Below are 22,666 nucleotides of genomic sequence, written 5' to 3' on the forward strand. Positions count from 1 at the left end.
ACATACATACATATATATATTTATATATTACCTACTGGCGGTCGCCAGTAGGTATATATAGTTAGGATTTTTTCTCTATGGGTTTTTTGAAAATTCTATGTCTAATAACTTTGGCGTTTGTGGACGGAATTGGCTGAAATTTTCAGGAAAATGGCACATTTTGTTTCTGAGCAGCCCTTGAAAATTTGGGGGGGGGGTTCGTCCAGTGGGGGCCGAGAAAAAAGGGGGGTCCCAAAACGTGTTTTTAACATTGAGTTTTCCATAGGGCGGTTGGCCTCACTTTTAGCCCGAACGGCTGAATGGATTTGCACGAAACTTGGCAAAATTGTAGGGACTGGTAGCCCGATGTGCCTTTTGTAGGTCTCAATATATGTGCTCCAGTGGATTTTGAGAAATTAACGTTTAAAAAAAGATATATATCTGTAACAGCGGACCGGGCAGCGGCCCAGGACGCGTACTTTTCGCGCAACGGAGCTTTGTGAAGCGAAGCTGATTGGTTCTCTGGCGTCTGTCAACATTCCAAACAGTCCGTAGCGGCCGCCATCTTGTCTCTCGGTAGGATCGAGAGACAAGAGGAGGCCAAAGCGAAGGGGCAAATGACCATAAGGGGGAATAGTAGATCCTCGCTGACCCCCTAGGTTTGATGTGGAGGTTTTAAAAGGGCCCCGCGGGGCAAAAAAAAAAAAATAATAATAATAATCGAACGGCTGAATGGATTTGCACGAAACTTGGCAAAATTGTAGGGACTGGTAGCCCGATGTGCCTTTGCTAGGTCTCAATATATGTGCTCCAGTGGATTTTGAGAAATTAACGTTCAAAAAAAGATATATATCTGTAACAGCGCTCCGCTTCGCGTAACGGAGGTTTGCGAAGCTGATTGGTCATTCTGTCACTGGGCTATAGTTGGGCTACATCTGGCTGATATTTGGGCTACATTTGTTTTTTTGTGTGTCTGGCGGCCATCTTTGGGCTACATTGGGCTACATTGGGCTTCATTGGGCTACATTCGGCTAATTAGCAAATAGCTCATTGCAAACTAGGAATGGTAAAGAATCGCTATTTATTCCTTAAAGTTCGCTATTTAGGAAATGCAAAAAACTTTGATGATATATATGGCGGTTCATCTCTAACAAGATAAGAAGCATAGGGATACATTTATGATGACTGGCGCATCACCAGGGATGTGTTAGTCATTCTGTGCCGCTGTTCCGTCACCTATGGTGTGCTGCATTTACAATGCGGCGCATCATGGGGCAAAAACAGCACAGATGCGTGATGTATCTGTGCCGTAAAGGTGGCGCATTGCTGGAGTTGTATCGCAAGTGTGATGAAGCTCCAGCAAGGGTCGGGGGTGCCCCTGTCGCAGGGTTTCTGTTCTCACACAGAACTGTGGACAGAGGATTGGAACCTCGGCGAATGCATTGCTGGAGTTGTATCGCAAGTGTGATGAAGCTCCAGCAAGGGTCGGGGGTGCCCCTGTCGCAGGGTTTCTGTTCTCACACAGAACTGTGGACAGAGGATTGGAACCTCGGCGAATTAGGGTGTCCCAAAACTCACGTTAGTAATCAAAAACTCCTTAGCAAGCTAGGTACAGTGTCACATTGGATATAACAAACTCTCAATGTTTAGACAATCCAGAATATGAACTTATAGTACCTCAGGATACGTGGAACTCATGAACAGTCGGTCGTTATAGATTTCTTAGAAACCAGAAAATGGAGTTAAGAAGAACAGATGTGTATTTGAAATGTTTATTTACTAATGCCGTCTTCTCAGGCGTAGTACCTTAGATAATAAAAGTACACATATTATCAGTAGCAAAATTACCAGCATAGTTACTAGTACATAAAAAGTGAATGGTGATAGTATGTTAACATGCTGTAAATGAATAAGAGTTAGCAACACTTATAAGCAGCCGCGGGCCGTGGAGGGAGTTACGGTGAGGCAGGGAGGCGGGGAGGGGGAGAAGCAGGGTGGAGAATACAAGTACACATATTATCAGTAGCAAAATTACCAGCATAGTTACTAGTACATAAAAAGCGAATGGTGACAGTATGTTAACATGCTGTAAATGAATAAGAGTTAGCAACACTTATAAGCAGCCGCGGGCCGTGGAGGGAGTTACGGTGGGGCAGGGAGGCGGGGAGGGGGAGGGGCAAGGTAGAGAGGGCTCCACCCTGCTTCTCCCCCTCCCCGCCTCCCTGCCTCACCGTAACTCCCTCCACGGCCCGCGGCTGCTTATATCTCACCCTCCCTAATACACATATTATATTATTTGCTAAGAAGGTCTCTTTGTGTTGGTTTAGGGCGTGCCCATACTTTAGTGTCTTAGATTTGAAGGAATCACATCAGCATACACCAGCTCTCTCTTCATGTGAACCGCATCAACTGTTGTGTATGTGTGTTCGGCAAAGCAATATAAAACCCGCCTCATGCCCAGAATTGGCAGAAGTTGCACTTATGTTATGAGTATGAAGTCGTGGAGATCAGACCTCATAACAATTCTGTATCGTGTTGTTCTTGAAACTTTAGCACTCGCTGTACAGATATAGTTTAACAAGTAAAGCAGATAGTAGACCAATAACATATTATTCTCATGTAAACCACGATGAACTACTAGGTGGAAAGCTAAAGCAACAACTAAGTGTCGTGTGCAGAAGTTGCAAAAAAGGAAAAATGGCGTTTAAACCGGTAATGAGCCCATGCTAACTTAACACGGTGTAAAGATATCCAGGACCTAGATGACACCTCCTCATGATCCGGAAACGAACTGAATAAGATAATAGAAGTGCCATCTCATGAGAGCAGATTGCAAGTTTATATGTGGACGGTCCGCAAGGTAAAGCATTAAAAACTAGGAAAATTTAATGCTAAAGAAAAATAAAACAGCCAAGTACTTTATCGAGTCTTAAGCCAATAGGCAAGGTAAATAATAAAAACTTGACAAATAAGTTAATGAATTGTCAATGAAATGCTAGTACTCAGCATATCAAACATGAAAAAGGTCTATGACATAACTGTGTATGCAAAATAAGCTGCAACAGCCTCCAATAGGAAGTCACCGTCTTCATCCGAAAACAGTTCAGCCATCCAATTTAAAAGCGGAAAAGAACATACGTGCTCTCCCAGCACCGGATCCTCTATCACCATCAGAGGACAGCTCGGTGGGTTTTCAAGAAAGCTCTGTTCCAAGAAAGACTGTGCTGCCGCCAGTAAATTCCAGGGACCAAGTAGTCCATGCATCAATGCCACAGCCATAATCCTTTCGCCAGGACAAACCAACTCGTGAGTAATGATAGGAGTCATCAGCTGATTAAAGTCGACGTCAGGAGAAACCGGTCCGCAGAGACACAAATCAATGGCCCAATCGAAATCACAGGTCAGGCAGTGAAATACAGGCTGGATACAGGTGAAGTAGGAGAACCGAAAAGATAATCCATATGCCGTGCTTAATATCGCCAACGGCATTGTGCCATAATATTCTAGCATGCGATTGCGGAACAGTGTCAGCAGCTGCAGGGTCGGAGGTTGCATAGGAGGGACATCCATATTTAAAAATGTAAAAAAGCACAAGAGCGTCCGCTGGTAATGCAAGTAAAAATGCCAATCCACGAACCAGAGTGCAGAAAATACAATGAAAGGAAGCAGGGATGACTCCAAAGATTTTCTCAAATGAAGTCACGAGGCCACTGGTAACAACTTTAAAAAAGTGTGTCAGGGACTTTGTGGAGGATGCGTTAAAGATAGTCGGAAACATGTTGCTGAAATTGAAAGGCAAATCTTAATTGAAAAGGGTGTGCACCTCTGTACGGGTGTTCGCTATGTGAAGTACGAAAGTTTCACGGGCCGAACTCAAGGCCACCTCTCTCTGAGACAAAAGAGCTCTTATTCTTGCCATGCCGTTGAAACGTGTCCCAAGGTTGGTATTTGTGGCCAGATTGAAAACTCCCTATGTTCATGTGTGGGAGGAAATAGAACATTTCTGCAGCAAATAACCCGTTCACTTACTGTTACGATAAAAGGAATACTTTTAATTAACTCAGAACAATCTTCATTATTGAGCATCAAATAACTACCATTTTCCAACAACTTGAACGTGGGGATGATAGCAGGAACTGGCGTGCCTTGCAACACGCAAGCCATATTTGGTCGGTGTTTGTTGCATGAACCGTGTAACTGTATGTGCCTACACATTAGTGAATGATCTGGCGTCTCAGTGCATTCCTCTCCATTCAGATAAACTTCTTGATCATCTTTGAAACATCTGTATGTGTATGGAAGCGACCAGACCTCATGAAGAAAAGCACTACCTAAAGGTTCATAACGACCTATTGGTATATATTTCATACAATTTGAAAACTTATATAAAGCAAAAGGCAGCGTTATTAAACCGTGGATAAGGCATGTTGTCAAAAAACCCGCAATCCTCTGCTGATGATGTCACTGAGCATGTCATGAATGATGTAATATGTGACATCATCAGCAGTGGATTACGGGTAATAGTATCTCTAGTTTACTCCCCTATAGCTGTCTTTATTTTAACATAAGTGTGTGTTTCCCTCCCTTATACTTACTGTTTTTGGTTCGCTTCCAGTTCGCGTACCGGCGAGCGAACTAGGAAGCGAACTAAGAGAAATAGAGGTTGGCACAGTTCCAAATATTGTACCAATTTTTTAATAACGGGGAGGTAGTTCTGAAAAGAACTTTTTTTTTTATTTTTCTGAACATTTTTTTACTGTTTTTGAATTTTTCGGAACAGTTTTATATTTTTTTGGGTTTTTCTTGGAGGGGGCAATGAAAATGATTCATTGTAAAGGGCTCAACAGGAGCAACAAAACAAAAAAAAGAAGTATTTATTATTTTGGGCGTTTCGGACAAACTTGCATATGATAGTCAATAGCTCTGTTGATCAGAGTGATGCTTCTTTCTCCGTAGGAAATGAATCCATCGCAAAATACGCAGGTGTGTTTTACTTCACCAAATCTCATTTGTATATTTGGCACCATCTCCCTGCCCTCTGGTCCCGTTACTTCCGGTACAACAGATCTTCTGGCCATAATAGGGAGATTATCTAGGTCGTTCCGAAACTGTGCAGCACTGTAGTTGTTAGGATGCCACCTAGTCATATGGCGATGCATTGTGTAGTTTCCGAAACTGTATTTTTTGTCGGTCCCTCTGGACAGTCTATCTTGACATATAAGGCAAGTTACGTATCTTGCATTTACTTTTTTCTGACCTTTGGGAATTTTAAAAAATTGCCAAATGAAGTTTTCTTTCCGGTGAGACGTCCTGGGCTGCTCAGGCAAAAACTGCCTCTCTTCGTGCTCGTCCTCCTGTTCCTCTTCTTCTTCTTCTTGTTGAATTATAACTTGAGCAGGTGGTCCACTCTTCCTTGGATGTGGTGGAGGTGGTGGGGAAGCACCAGCTGAAGCTACTAAAGAAGCCATTGCTCAGTGATCACAAAGGGTCTTTCTCTCACAATGATGAAAGTCAGAGTGAGGAAAGAAGGAGGGATTTTCATCATTTGGGAAAAACAAGAGTTCTCAACCAATCAAAAGTGTTCATTTTAGATTATATGACCTAGTCTTACATCATTAGGAAACCAAAAGTGAAATGAACCAATGAAAAGTGTTATTACCAAGTCACATGACTTGCTGTGTTTACGTTAAGCGCTTTGCAGGGCCTCCCGGTTTGCTTCCAGAAACCTGCGCTTTGCGACTCGCTTCGCGTACCAGTTCGCTAACGTAGTACGTCATATGACGTATCACGCGACAACGTGAAACGTCATGCGGACGGGAGGCGTCACGATGTTGTTTTGTAACGCGGCACTTGCGGTAAAGAAACGTTTACCGGCTCGCGGTCTATTTCGCGGCATCAAGGTCAGCTAACGGGAAGCTTCCCGATTTGCGAAGCGGGAACGAAGAAAAAAAAATATTTAAAAAAAAAATTATTCATAAACATATAAAATATATTTTTGGATTTAAAGAAGAATACATTTTACAGCTACAGATATTAGCTGTTAAAAAACCAATGAAATTCACAGAAAAAACCATAGGTTATGGACCATATATAGTTAGGAATTAGCATTTACAAAACCTTGAAAATTCACTGAAAAAACCATAGGTTATAGACCATATATAGTTAGGAATTAGCATTTACAACACCTTGAAAATTCACTGAAAAAACCATAGGTTATAGACCATATATAGTTAGGAATTAGCATTTAAAAAACCTTATTTTACTCACACAAAACCATTGAAATTCCATATATAGTTAGTTGCACTAACTATATATCGTGCACCCGCAATCCACTGCTGATCATGTCACATATTACATCATTCATGACATGGTCAGTGACATCACTGATGACATCACTGATGACATCTCAAATGACATCACTGATGACATCACTGATGACATCTCATTTGACATCATTCTTGTGCTAATACGATAAACCTCTTCAGACTCTAATATAACCTTAGATACACTCAGTGTATACAGACACTCACACACTGCCACTCATCCATGGAGTTACTCACACACCCAGTCAGTCATGCAAAGAAACAATCTCACCTCCATTTCTTCAACTATACAGTTAAACACACCTTACTTATTGAAACATATACTAACACATATTTACTCTCTTATACAATCCCTGATACAAGTTCACAATGATCGATACAACCACTCACTCATTCAGTGGCTCTCATGCACAGTTATTTATATATGCCAACTCTCACATGTACTGTGTTTTACATATGTACTTACTATGACATGTAGCATTGAGATATCCATTCACTCATCAATACACTCATGCACACAGTCAACTGCCCATGTAGCTGTTTCCACATGCACTCTTGAACTCATACACCTAGTGAATAAACTGCTCACACATCTATGCATAGAGTCTCACACCTTCCAGCCACCCCCACACAAACTCAATCTCCCATAGAAATACTTGGGCAACCAATTAATAACACATATAGCCTCTCGTATAGCTAATGATCAACACATGCAGCAGTTTACAGAACAACAGACATAATGATGCACAAATTAAGACAGTTTAGTCACTAACCCATGCATTCAGTGAGACACATTTAATCACTCACTCATACAGTCAGTCATGCACCTACTAAATCCTTCATCCAGACACTTATACATCCACTCAAGACATATTTTAACTTTACAGAAAAATACAGTCACTGGATGTTGTCATCAGTGATGTCATTTGAGATGTCATCAGTGATGTCATCAGTGATGTCACTGACCATGTCATGAATGATGTAATATGTGACATGATCAGCAGTGGATTGCGGGTGCACGATATATAGTTAGTGCAACTAACTATATATGGAATTTCAATGATTTTGTGTGAGTAAAATAAGGTTTTTTAAATGCTAATTCCTAACTATATATGGTCTATAACCTATGGTTTTTTCAGTGAATTTTCAAGGTTTTGTAAATGCTAATTCCTAACTATATATGGTCTATAACCTATGGTTTTTTCAGTGAATATATTACCTACTGGCGGTCGCCAGTAGGTATATATAGTTAGGATTTTTTCTCTATGGGATTTTTGAAAATTCTATGTCTAATAACTTTGGCGTTTGTGGACGGAATTGGCTGAAATTTTCAGGAAAATGGAACATTTTGTTTCTGAGCAGCCCCTGAAAATTGGGGGGGGGGTTCGTCCAGGGGGGGTCGAGAAAAAAGGGGGGTCCCAAAACGTGTTTTTAACATTGAGTTTTCCATAGGGCGGTTGGCCTCACTTTTAGCCCGAACGGCTGAATGGATTTGCACGAAACTTGGCAAAATTGTAGGGACTGTTAGCCCGATGTGCCTTTTGTAGGTCTCAATATATGTGCTCCAGTGGATTTTGAGTAATTTAGGTTCAAAAAAAGATATATATCTGGGCGGAGCCTAACCACACATCTGATCTGATTGGCTGTCAGCACTTCATCCAAGAAGTGTTGGCAGCCATCTTGGGACCAATATACATGATAGCACCTCATTAAAAAGCATTGTAGTTAATAGAGGGTTTTAGGACTTTAGTTACCTTATAAATCATTTGTTGATGGTACCATACTCGTTTTAGGAATTGTGGTGGGTTCTAAGGTGATTTTACCATGTGAAAAAACCTTCTGCTGTGATATCATGAATATTGTTTGAAAGAAAACTAATATCTCATGATTTTCCCACAGTGGTTTGGAAGGGGATCTATAAGCTAAACTGAAAGCATATTTTCTGTAAATTCACATTATCTTTCTCAGTCATGTGAAAATGAAGTCTGACATTCTCAGTAAAACATGTACATCCAACAAGGACAGAGACTGTCAGTTGATTCCTTTGTGTTCTACTGCAGCCTCCTAGAGTGTTCTAAAGAACAACTAGAGCGCTAACAGTCCTACTTATTACAAAGGTATGGCACACCTGGAGCCATCGTGATGGGAATAAAGTGGTAACTCTTAAAACATTTAATTTAAAAAGGAACAAAATGAGGGGGTATATTATGCAATAGAAGGTATTATTAGTGCTGCAGAAAGAAAAATTAGGGCACATTTTGAGTGACTTTTCAAATCCTCTTCTATTTCATTAAAAAATTCTGATATGCAGTCTCCCAAAATGGCCACCAGAGACAAAAGAGCCCAAATGTAGCCCAAATATCACCCAGATGTAGCCCAAGTATAGCCCAATGACAGAATGTCCCAGAGAGTTCTAAAGAACAACTAGAGCGCTAACAGTCCTACTTATTACAAAGGTATGGCACACCTGAAGCCATCTTGATTGGAATAAAGTGGTAACTCTTAAAACATTTAATTTAAAAAGGAACAAAATGAGGGGGTATATTTTGCCATATGAATTATGATTAGTGCTGCAGAAAGAAAAATTAGGGCACATTTTGAGTGACTTCTCAAACCCTCTTCAATTTCATTAAAAAAATTCTGACATGCAGACTGAAACATGCACTTTGAATACCAGCAGCAGACGTCCCTGGTGAGCAGTAGCTTTACTACAGTGATCTAATGTGCAACTAGAGTGCTAACATTCAGAATTTATGGCAAATGTGTGACACATCTGAATGCCTTCTTGATGGAACCAAAGTAAACAAGCATTGAAAATGCAATAGATCTCGCCCTCGTTTAAGTTAAAGCCATTCTGTTTGTAATGAGGTGGCTTTTTAGCTTTGCTTTTATTAGTGTTTTTTCAACTTTCATGTAAATAACATGCATCTGTATGCATATAAGTATATGTATGCATGCATTTATGTTTGTATTTATATAGATATACAGATGATATATGTTTATATATGTATGTATATATATATATTCACTGAAAAAACCATAGGTTATAGACCATATATAGTTAGGAATTAGCATTTACAAAACCTTGAAAATTCACTGAAAAAACCATAGGTTATAGACCATATATAGTTAGGAATTAGCATTTACAAAACCTTGAAAATTCACTGAAAAAACCATAGGTTATAGACCATATATAGTTAGGAATTTGCATTTACAAAACCTTATTTTACTCACACAAAACCATTGAAATTCCATATATAGTTAGTTGCACTAACTATATATCGCGCACCCGCAATCCACTGCTGATGATGTCACATATTACATCATTCATGACATGGTCAGTGACATCACTGATGACATCACTGATGACATCTCAAATGACATCACTGATGACATCTCAAATGACATCACTGATGACATCTCATTTGACATTACTGATCACATCAATGATGATATCATTCATGTGATAATACGATGAACCTCTTCAGACTCTAATATAACCTTAGATACAATCAGTGTAAACAGACACTCACAGACTGTCACTCATCCATGGAGTTACTCACACACCTAGTCAGTCATGCAAAGAATCAATCACACCTCCATTTCCTCAACTATACAGTTATACAAACTTTACTTATTCAAACATATACTAACACATATTTACTCTCTTATACAATCCCTGATACAAGTTCACAATGATCCATACCGCCACTCACACATTCACTGGCTCTTATGCACAGTTATTTATATATGTCAACTCTCACATGTAGTGTGTTAAACATATGTACTTACTTTGACATGTAGCACTGAGATATCCATTCACTCACCAATACACTCATGCACACAGTCAACCGCCCATACAGCTGTTTCCACATGCACTTTTGAAACCATACATCTAGTGAATCAACTGCTCACACATCTATGCACAGAGTCATACACCTCCCAGCCACCCACACACACACTCAGTCTCCCATACAAATACTTGGGCAACCAATCAATAACCCATATAGTTACTCATATAGCTACTTATCAACACATGCAACAGTTTACAGAACAACAGACATAATGATGCACAAATTAAGACAGTTTAGTCACTAACTCATGCACTCAGTGAGACACATTTAATCACTCACTCATACAGTCAGTCATGCACCTACTAAATCCTTCATCCAGACACTTATACATCCACTCATTCTTCAATATGTAAGACATATTTTAACTTTACAGAAACATACAGTCACTGGATGTTGTCATCAGTGATGTCATCAGTGATGTCATTTGAGATGTCATCAGTGATGTCATCAGTGATGTCACTGACCATGTCATGAATGATGTAATATGTGACATCATCAGCAGTGGATTGCGGGTGCGCGATATATAGTTAGTGCAACTAACTATATATGGAATTTCAATGGTTTTGTGTGAGTAAAATAAGGTTTTGTAAATGCAAATTCCTAACTATATATGGTCTATAACCTATGGTTTTTTCAGTGAATTTTCAAGGTTTTGTAAATGCTAATTCCTAACTATATATGGTCTATAACCTATGGTTTTTTCAGTGAATATATATATACATATATATATATATATATATATATTCACTGAAAAAACCATAGGTTATAGACCATATATAGTTAGGAATTAGCATTTAAAAAACCTTATTTTACTCACACAAAACCATTGAAATTCCATATATAGTTAGTTGCACTAACTATATATCGCGCACCCGCAATCCACTGCTGATCATGTCACATATTACATCATTCATGACATGGTCAGTGACATCACTGATGACATCACTGATGACATCTCAAATGACATCACTGATGACATCACTGATGACAACATCCAGTGACTGTATTTTTCTGTAAAGTTAAAATATGTCTTGAGTGGATGTATAAGTGTCTGGATGAAGGATTTAGTAGGTGCATGACTGACTGTATGAGTGAGTGATTAAATGTGTCTCACTGAATGCATGGGTTAGTGACTAAACTGTCTTAATTTGTGCATCATTATGTCTGTTGTTCTGTAAACTGCTGCATGTGTTGATCATTAGCTATACGAGAGGCTATATGTGTTATTAATTGGTTGCCCAAGTATTTCTATGGGAGATTGAGTTTGTGTGGGGGTGGCTGGAAGGTGTGTGACTCTATGCATAGATGTGTGAGCAGTTTATTCACTAGGTGTATGAGTTCAAGAGTGCATGTGGAAACAGCTACATGGGCAGTTGACTGTGTGCATGAGTGTATTGATGAGTGAATTGATATCTCAATGCTACATGTCATAGTAAGTACATATGTAAAACACAGTACATGTGAGAGTTGGCATATATAAATAACTGTGCATGAGAGCCACTGAATGAGTGAGTGGTTGTATCGATCATTGTGAACTTGTATCAGGGATTGTATAAGAGAGTAAATATGTGTTAGTATATGTTTCAATAAGTAAGGTGTGTTTAACTGTATAGTTGAAGAAATGGAGGTGAGATTGTTTCTTTGCATGACTGACTGGGTGTGTGAGTAACTCCATGGATGAGTGGCAGTGTGTGAGTGTCTGTATACACTGAGTGTATCTAAGGTTATATTAGAGTCTGAAGAGGTTTATCGTATTAGCACAAGAATGATGTCAAATGAGATGTCATCAGTGATGTCATCAGTGATGTCATTTGAGATGTCATCAGTGATGTCATCAGTGATGTCACTGACCATGTCATGAATGATGTAATATGTGACATGATCAGCAGTGGATTGCGGGTGCGCGATATATAGTTAGTGCAACTAACTATATATGGAATTTCAATGGTTTTGTGTGAGTAAAATAAGGTTTTTTAAATGCTAATTCCTAACTATATATGGTCTATAACCTATGGTTTTTTCAGTGAATTTTCAAGGTTTTGTAAATGCTAATTCCTAACTATATATGGTCTATAACCTATGGTTTTTTCAGTGAATTTCAATGGTTTTTTAATAGCAAATATCATAAGCTGTCGAATGTCAAGTACGTGGTAAGTGAAAACATTTTCGTGTTTATGCACACTGATCTGCTTTGAATGGTGCCCCCCCCCCTCATTTCTATTAGGAGTACTCTCTCTTTGCAGATAGTGAAAGGTAGTTAACGCAGGCGTTTGCCCCCGTTGTAATCCGTCGTGCCTGCTTCTCTCTCCATTTGATTGATTGTTATCCAAGTATTTACTGTTTTAGAATTAGTTCTCTTTGGTTCATTCTCTATTTACAAACAAACACAGAGTCGCAATACTCTGTTTAGTCTTTGCAGATAACGAAAAATCGTGTAAAAAAAAAGAAAAGAAATCGAGCAAAATCAGTAGGCCACTAATGGGATCTCTTTTTGACCTCGCTAAAATAGAAACATTAGGAACAACCCCTCATGACAAATACAAAACTAGTGACATGAACTGAACTCCACACAATGATGGCTGCAAAACAGCTCGGCTCCGCCACCCACCCCGCCCAAAATAACGATAAAGAACGGCTGCCATGATTGGTTGCGGAATGACCACGACGGAGCTACGAAATGGTGCTGCTCTCATGCTAACCCCAGCTTCAGTCTGAAACATCCAGAAACACTGTAGACTACCAATTCGATCAGTTCCGGTAGCGCCCCAATGTAACCCGGTAGAGAAGAACTAGCCCTCCCCTCTTTGACTGATGGTTCTTGTTGCCTGTCCCTTCTGTTGCCATTTAACAGAACTATTTAGCCTGCTGAAAGGGGTTGTGTTCCGACCGCTGGTTGGTGGAGACATTTTGACTATATTCTGTACCTGCGTTGTCGCATAATGCGTCATATGACGCGCCGCGTTAGCGCATCCGGAAGTCATCCGGGGCGCGCAGCGCGTAACGTAAGCATAACAAGTCATGTGACTTGTTAATAAAACTTTTCATTGGTTCATTTTACTTTTCTTATTGTAATGATGAAAGGCTTGGTCATATGACCTAAAAATTACGCTTTTCATTACTTCCGAACATTATTTTTTCTTAAATATATGTTATAATGTTCCAGGCTAATGTACTTTCCCGGAAATTTTACAACTGTCCTGCAAGTAAAATATATTCTTTTTTCGAGAAAAAGAGCGTTTCTTCGTCCCATGACGGAGCCGTTGAGCAAAAGAGGGTCGACCTGCTGTCTTAGTCGCCGATACGCCTGAATATGAGATTCTTATCGATCACTTTATGTTGCAGGAATAGAAAACACAACAGCCCTTGACCATTTATCTTTACTGCGTTCCTTCGTATTATACCTTTTACCCTTCATGAAATTGGTCTGCTTTATTTCACTTGCCTTTTAATGATTCTAAAACAGTCACTAATATTAAAAACTTTACCAATGTATATACTACTACCATGTTTTCTTTTAAAAACCTTTATTGTGAAAATGTCATTATACAAATACGAGCCTATAACCACGTGGGCCTGCCACAGAGCAAACTGTAATCGTATATGATGAATAGACATTTACACTGTAGAGGAACGTAACGGGCGGGCCATTAGGTTGCAAGAACTAAGGTGTCTAACAGTTACGGAATCGGTGGACGTACATTTTATAATTAAAATACGACAGGGCCAGTTACAATAAAATTATCTAGATATACATTTGCGGGCAAGTACCATGGGTGACGTTAATTCGAACTTTCAACAGTACAGTAATCAATAACACATCAGAACTTAATATCAATAGGGATGTCGAAATAGTCAATCAATTCTCGTCCCCGCCCGCCATGTACTTCAAAACTGCATACGTATCTCGTGATTTCAAGGTTCTGCAACCAGTACACAACAAGGAGTTACGAGTCCCATTTATTCCGGTGCCATTTTGGGCGAGGACGGGCAGGTCCAGGATATAGTCAAAATGTCTCTACCAACCATCGACTATGATGATGTTCATATGCTGTATTTATTAGAGTAACACTCATCTGTCCACATGAAATTAATTTGCCACAATCTAAACATGTCATTTTAATCTTTCCAAAGTTCTTCTAAATATTTGGGACCGTTTCCCTTGCCTCTGAAGCTCTCAGTGCCACTTCTTTGATGAATGTACTAGCAGGTCAGGGGTTCTCCTCCAAATCTCTCTTTTATGCAGCACTATAATTAATTGGTGCCACCTCTCCATATGACGATGCATGGTATAGTTACCACAACTATATATTTTTTCGGTTCCTCTGGAGAGTTCATCGTGGCAGATGAAGCGTGTAACGTACCGGGCATTTACCTTTTTTTGCATGTACAGGAAAGGAAAAAAAAATCGAGCGTCCGAGTTCTAAGGTGTCCCAGGGCCATTTTAGTGGACCAGGCCCAAATCCAAAGAACAGGCCGCCATTTTGAGAGTCCTCTTGCAGCCGCCTGTCGCTGTAGCATCAAGAGCAGCCGAAACTCAGCTGAATGGCAACTGAAACGGTAAAGGGGCACCCCACTACAGCAGACGAGCCTCCACCTAGGAAGGCCCATTCACGCCGGCTCCCCCCCCCTTCGGGCACCCCACGCCGTTATTCGGAGCAGTATTGTAGGATGGCCACACCAGTGCGGCAACTTGCTAGACATCACCTCGGTGGTAACCGAATCTCAGCCCCTTGTAGTGTCTCCTCTTCAGAAAACATTGTTATGCTGCCTTCGACCTATTCGCCGCAAGTGCGCACACAACTCAACTGCATAGCTTGCTAGACACCACCTCGGTGCCATCCGGATCTTGGAATGTCAGCACCTTTTGGTGTCTTCTCTTCAGAAAATATTGTTGCGCTGCCTTTGGCCCCATTCGCACATCAGTCCGCTACTGACGCCATCTCACAGGCTAATGGGGCGCCCCACGCCGAGTTTCAGCATTGTAGGATGACCACACCAGTACAGCAACTTGCTAGACATCACCTCGGTGCCATCCGAATCTTGGCATCTCAACGCCTAGTGGTATCTTCCATACAAAAAATATTGTTACGCTGCCTTTGGCCCCATTCGCACATCAGTCCGCAACTTAGACATCACCTCGGTGCCATCCGGATCTTGGCATCTCAGCGCCTTGTGGTGTCAGTCAGAAAATATTGTTGCGCTGCCTTTGGCCCCATTCGCACATCGGTCCGCTACTAACGCCATCTCACAGGCCAACGGGGCGCCCCACGCCGACTTTCAACATTGTAGGATGGCCACAGAAGTGCGACAACTTACTAGACACCACCTCGGTGCCATCCGGATCTTGGCGCGTTGTGCTGCCTTCGGCCTATTCGCACATCGGTCCGCTACTGACGCCATCTCACAGGCCAACGGGGCGCCCCACGCCGACTTTCAGCATTGTTGGATGGCCACACCAGTGCGGCAACTTACTAGACACCACCTCGGTGCCATCCGGATCTTGGCGCGTTGTGCTGCCTTCGGCCTATTCGCACATCGGTCCGCTACTGACGCAAACTCACAGGCCAACGGGGCGCCCCACGCCGACTTTCAGCATTGTAGGATGGCCACACCAGTGCTGCAACTTGCTGGACACCACCTCGGTGCCATCCGGATCTTGGCGCGTTGTATTGCCTTCGGCCTATTCGCACATCGGTCCGCTACTGACGCCGCCTCACGTGCCAACGTATTTTCTACGCATTTTATACCCTATGCCGCATAACAGGTCATGTGACTTGTTTATAAAACTTTTCATTGGTTCATTTTACTTTTGGTTTCCTAATGATGGAAGGCTTGATCATATGACCTAAAAACAACACTTTTCATTGGATGAAAACTTTTTTTTTTTTCCCAAACGATGAAAGCCCCACCTTGTTTCTGGATGTTTCAGACTAAACTGGCGTCAGCATGAGAGCACCACCATCTCGTAGCTCCGTCGTGGTCATTCCGCGAGCAATCATGGCAGCCGCTCCCCACCAGAAGCCTGCAGGAGTCGGGGCCCCCAAAACTTTTGATGAATTCTCAAGGCGGAGGGGACGCTTTCGAGAATGGGGTCCAAGACCTAGCAGACAAGCGTCCGATTTCCAAGGTGTCCCAGGGCCATTTCAGTGGACCAGGCCCAAAAAGGAAAGAGCCTGCCGCCATTTTGAGAGTCCTGTGACAGCCGCCTATCGCTGCACCGCAAGAGTGGGCGCAACTCAGCTGAATTGCGGCTTTTGACACAGTGGACCAAAAACGGACGGAATGGCAACTGAAACGGTAAAGGGGCGCCCCACTACAACAGATGACACTCCACCTGGAGAGGCCCGTTCACGCCGCCTCCCCCGGGGCGCCCCACGCCGTTATTCGGAGCAGCATTGTAGGATACCAAAACCAGTGCGGCAACTTACTGGACATCACCTTGGTGCCATCGTTCTGCTGCCTTGGAACTATTCGCACAACAGTTTGCTACTGATGACCCACCCCCCGCGACGCCCCACGCCGTTATTTGCTGGGTGGCAACTTACTAGACATCACTTTCGTGTCATCTAGATTTCGGCGCGTTCTGCTGCCTTGGAACTATTCGCACAACAGTTTGCTACTGATGACCCACCCCCCGCGACGCCCCACGCCGGAAATCTGGACGTTGTGCTGCGTTGGGACTATTCGCACAGCCGACCGCTACTTCGTTGTTTTTCCCTAAAAATGTTTATATGTTATTACTATTTTTGTTTTCTTGTATATATTTATAAAATATTAAAGTTTTATAATCTTACTACTTTGTCGGAGTGCTATATATTTTTAATGTGACACATAATTGTAAAAACTTTGATGTACAAAGAGTCATCCCTGGAATCTTCCGCTTCACGCTCGGTCCCCTCCCCAATCACAATACAGGATGGTTTTCAGATAATAGCAACGCTTCTGCTGTGACAGATCTCATCGAGTGTGGGCCTTGATCTACTATAACTCCTTTGAAGAGGGGTGATTCTTTACAGCTGTGGCCATAAACTACATCTGCAGGGCTAGCTGATAGCCTAGGACCGGCCTGGACAATCGGACACAGAGGAAAAGAAGTGTCAGAGGGTGCGGTAGTGAATAGGGCGAAAGGGAGGTGTCGGGCGGGCACAGGGTGTGATTCTCAGGGAAGAGCAGCGCAGATGGGGGGAGGTTTATTACCCATGCATAAGACAGAGAGCGGGGGTGACCACTGCCTGGGTGAGATGCTTGCGAGGGTGGGGAGCCATGCTAAGGATCGACAGCGTGCACAGAGTGGGTCTGGTCAAGGCATCTAAAATGGCTGCCGTGCACGACAAAAGTGTGGCATTTGAAAAAAGACAAGATGGCGCAGACAATGTTTTTCAACACTTCCTGATTTCCTTAGAATTGAACGTTAACAGACGTTGGGGCATATTACCAAAGTTAAGCGATATTTATCCCTAACGATGCATTGCAAAGATTTTTTTACCGTCAGAAATTATCGCAGATAAACCTTGCTATTATCAAGGTTTATCGCAAATACGATAAAAAACGACCGCAATGCATTAATATCGCTGAAAACGCAGCGATATTCATGCATTACCGAGCTAATGCTCTTAGCCATGTTATCCACCTCCCATTGGATAACATGGCTAAGAACTGCTCAGGGCAGCTGTTACTTTTTGGAGATATTCGCGCTTATCTCGAATATTTCCAAAAGTTGATAATAGGAGATAGCGATGTTAGCGACTGTTTCCAGTCGCTAACATCTTGGCATGCCCACTTTGCATGTCATTAGTGATAAATATCACTCACATGCAAAGTGGGGCCCAAGATGGTCGCTATCTCCTACTAGCCGTCGCTAACTGGTGTTAGCAACAGCTAGGTAATACAGATATAATTTTATCTCCGCGAAGCGGAGCGCTGTTACAGATATATATCTTGTTTTTGAACGTTAATTTCTCAAAATGCACTGAAGCACATATATTGAGACCTAGCAAAGGCACATCGGGCTACCAGTCCCTAATATTTTACCAAGTTTCATGCAAATCCATTCAGCCGTTCGATTATTATTATTATTTTTTTTTTTTGCCCCGCGGGGCCCTTTTAAAACCTCCACATCAAACCTAGGGGGTCAGCGAGGATCTACTATGCCCCCTTATGGTCATTTGCCCCTTCGCTTTGGCCTCCTCTTGTCTCTCGATCATACCGAGAGACAAGATGGCGGCCGCTACGTACTGTTTGGAATGTTTACAGACACCGGAGAGCCAATCAGCTTCGCTTCGCAAAGCTCCGTAACGCGAAAAGTACGCGAAGCGGTGCGCTGTTACAGATATATATCTTTTTTTGAACGTTAATTTCTCAAAATCCACTGAAGCACATATATTGAGATCTAGCAAAGGCACATCGGGCTACCAGTCCCTACAATTTTGCCAAGTTTCGTGCAAATCCATTCAGCCGTTCGATTATTATTATTATTATTTTTTTTTGCCCCGCGGGGCCCTTTTAAAACCTCCACATCAAACCTAGGGGGTCAGCGAGGATCTACTATTCCCCCTTATGGTCATTTGCCCCTTCGCTTTGGCCTCCTCTTGTCTCTCGATCCTACCGAGAGACAAGATGGCGGCCGCTACGGACTGTTTGGAATGTTGACAGACACCGGAGAACCAATCAGCTTCGCTTCACAAAGCTCCGTTGCGCGAAAAGTACGCGTCCTGGAGCGCTGCCCGGTCCGCTGTTACAGATATATATCTTTTTTTAAACGTTAATTTCTCAAAATCCACTGTAGCACATATATTGAGACCTACAAAAGGCACATCGGGCTACCAGTCCCTACAATTTTGCCAAGTTTCGTGCAAATCCATTCAGCCGTTCGGGCTAAAAGTGAGGCCAACCGCCCTATGGAAAACTCAATGTTAAAAACACGTTTTGGGACCCCCCTTTTTTCTCGACCCCCCCCTGGACGAACCCCCCCCCAATTTTCAGGGGCTGCTCAGAAACAAAATGTGCCATTTTCCAGAAAATTTCAGCCAATTCCGTCCACAAACGCCAAAGTTATTAGACATAGAATTTTCAAAAAACCCATAGAGAAAAAATCCTAACTATATATACCTACTGGCGACCGCCAGTAGGTAATATATATATATATATATATATATATATATATATTCACTGTAAAAACCATAAGTTTCACCCACATTATAGCTAGGAATAAGCATTTAAAAAACCTTAGAAATCCACTGAAAAAAACATAGGTTTCACACACGTTATAGACACCTGCAAATGCGAATTCCTAACTATAACGTTTGTGAAACGCATCATCCACACATACACACACCTACTTGCTGCCTTTCTTCGCTGGGGTTATCAATCATTCTTCTTTAATTCAAATTCAAATTTTAATTCAAATTCAGGCCCTTTATCAACGCGTTTTAATATAACTACTAACCTGGCCGAAGGCACTATGAAATTGGCACACTTGCTCCCTTTCTTGGCTGCACTTATCAATTATTACTCAACCCATAACATGCGACTTAGGTTACCTCAGGTAAGGTAGATAGCAAGAGCACTCTTTTGTCACAGTCCTACACCAGTCCAAAACAAGAACGAAATAAAGACACCTGCAACTTTCAAATGTTTATTTCCAACACCGTAATCTCATGCCCAGTATCTTAGATAACACAAGCAAACATATTATCAGAAACAAAGTTGTCAGCATTGTTACTATTCCATAAAATACAAAGGGAGAAAGCATCCTATAATCCAAAAGGGAAACAGATTTAAAATATACCTTCATTTCACCCTCCCTACTTAGCAGGTTAGTTTATAAGTACAGAAGATCTCATACGAACACATAGGCAGACCCATACCTCTGTTACTCAGCAGTAGTGAATCAGATTGAGTTCTACACAAACTGTCAAGATACGCATGTTCTCCAACTGTGTGTAATCATGCCTGCACAGTGCATTACTAAATGCGCCAGTATCAGAGATGCCACAGCTGCATATGTCTTATGGCTGGAACATGCGAAGATCATTCCGAATAACACACACAGTATCCAAGATAACCTTGATGTTTCATGCTCTCACTATACACACTAAAGTAGCGAGGCAGTCTACAAATGTAGTATATCAAATTATTTTCATATGAAGCAAAATACTCACCCTTCTCTAAACAATATTGCAAGTGCGTGTTGTGTGCAAAGCAGAGCAGGAAAATAAAAATGGCGTTTAAGCTTCTAATAAACCCATGCTAACTTAACACGGTGTAAGTGCAAGGTTCAGCCCACGACACCTTTCCTTAACCAAAGCATATAATATAAACGTGGGCAAATTACGAACGCAGAGTCCAAGCATAAAAAGCAGAGTCAAGTTCAATTTTGCAAAAAAAAACTATTCGATCTTTGATAAAAAGCAGTAACTAAATAATAAAGAATAGGTAGTAAAATCAAAAAGTCTTAATCCAACAGCGTATAAGCACAGTATGTAGCAACAGCCTCCAAGATGAAGTCATTGTTCTCATCTGAAAACATTTCAGCCATCCAATTCAATAGTGGGAATGAACATACTTGTTCCTCAATGACTGGAGCCTCTATCACCATCGGAGGAAAACTCGGGTCATCTTCAATGTAACTGCGTGCCAAGAAGTCATGCGCCGCTGCAAAAACATTCCATCGTCCCATTATTCCATGTATCGCTGCTAAGGCCATAATCCCACCGCCAGAACAGAGCAAGTCATGAACCACTAAGGGCTCATCAGCTGGTCATAATCCGCGTTGCGAGACGCCGTACTGCAGAGACACAAATCCAGGGCCCAGTTGAAATCACAGCTCAGGCAATGGAAGACAGGCTGAACGCATGTGAAAAAGGAGAATCAAAACGATAATCCATAAGCTGCACTCAATGTTGCCAGAGGCAAAACTCTGTAATAAGTAAGCATTTGGTTGCGGACCAGCAACAACCGGGACATATTGCCGTCTGCTGCAAGATGTGCATCCATATTTAAGTAAACAAATTAAGACAAGCAAGGAGAAGGCCATTTTCTTGGAGAAATTTGCGAAGATTTGTCCACCGGCGCCAAAGTTATTCCAAATAGAATGTTGTGGATTTCATATGGAAAGTAGGTCCAACTATAACTACCTACTGGCGACGGCCAGTAGGTAATATATATATATATATATATATATATATATATATATATATGTATATATATATATATATTCACTGAAAAAACATAGGTTTCAGGCCTTATATAGTTAGGAATTAGCATTTAAAAAACCTTTAAATTTCACTCAAAAAACTATAAGTTTTAGGGGTGTTATAGTTAGCTGGACATTTCACTCATACAAAACCATTGAAATTGCTCCTATATAGTTAGTTGTACTAACTATATTTCGCACACCCGCAATCCACTGCTGATGATGTCACATATTACATCATTGATGACATGGTCAGTGACATCACTGATGACATCTCAAATTACATCACTGATGACATCACTGATGACATCATCCAGTGAATGGGGTTTGCTTCGTTATTTAAATATGCATTATATATATAGCAATTTGCATTGAAGAATGAGTGGATATATAAAAATAAATATTTGGATTGAGGATTTAGTATCAGTGTAATTGACTGTTTACTTGACCAATTTATAGTGTCTCACTAAATATAGTGGATAGTGACTAAACTGTATGAATATCTGTATCACTTTGTCAGTTGTGTAAACTGGTTCTCCAGTTGGTTACTAGCTATGTGAAAGTCTGTATTAGTTATTGATTAGTTAACTGAGTATTTGTATGGGAGAGTGAATGTGTGTGTGGTTCGGTGGGGGGGGGGTGTGACTGCCCAAAGATGTGTGAATAGTTGATTCACTAGATATATGAAGTTAAAACTACATGTTCTAACAGTTGTTTGGGTGAGTGAATATCTTTATGGGTGTGGTGATGAGCAAATATATTTCTTAATGGTACATGGCCAACACACTAGAAAAATAAAAGGCAGTGTATGTGTCAGTTGTTGTATATTAATAAGTATACATAAGACTCAATGATTGTGTGAGTGACTGTATGGATAACTTTATACTTGTAATAATGATTTTATAATTCACTAAGTATGACTCACTATCTAAATGAATAGATGAAGTTGTGTTTGTATAAGTGTGTAGCTAAGTAAATATGTAAGTATGATCCATTGTTTGCATAAGTGAGTAGGATGACTTCATATGTGAATTGGATGTGTGCTGGTGTGTATAAGTATTTTTGATAGTGTTCTATTGTTCATTGACAGCATGTATGAGTGAATCTACAGGTAAGTCATTAGATGTGTGTATACATCTATGAATCACTGAGTGGGTTTTTAGATACTTGTATTGCTATAACAATGGATTCAAATATGATACTCTGTATTTTACAAAGAGTGATGAACGATTTTACTAGTGTATGAAAAGGTGTATGTGATTGTCATGTGGATGATGTCATCAGTGATGTCATCAGTGATGTCATTTGAGATGTCA

Source organism: Lissotriton helveticus, chromosome 8 (genome assembly GCF_964261635.1).
Source record: "Lissotriton helveticus chromosome 8, aLisHel1.1, whole genome shotgun sequence".
Classification (NCBI taxonomy): domain Eukaryota; kingdom Metazoa; phylum Chordata; class Amphibia; order Caudata; family Salamandridae; genus Lissotriton; species Lissotriton helveticus.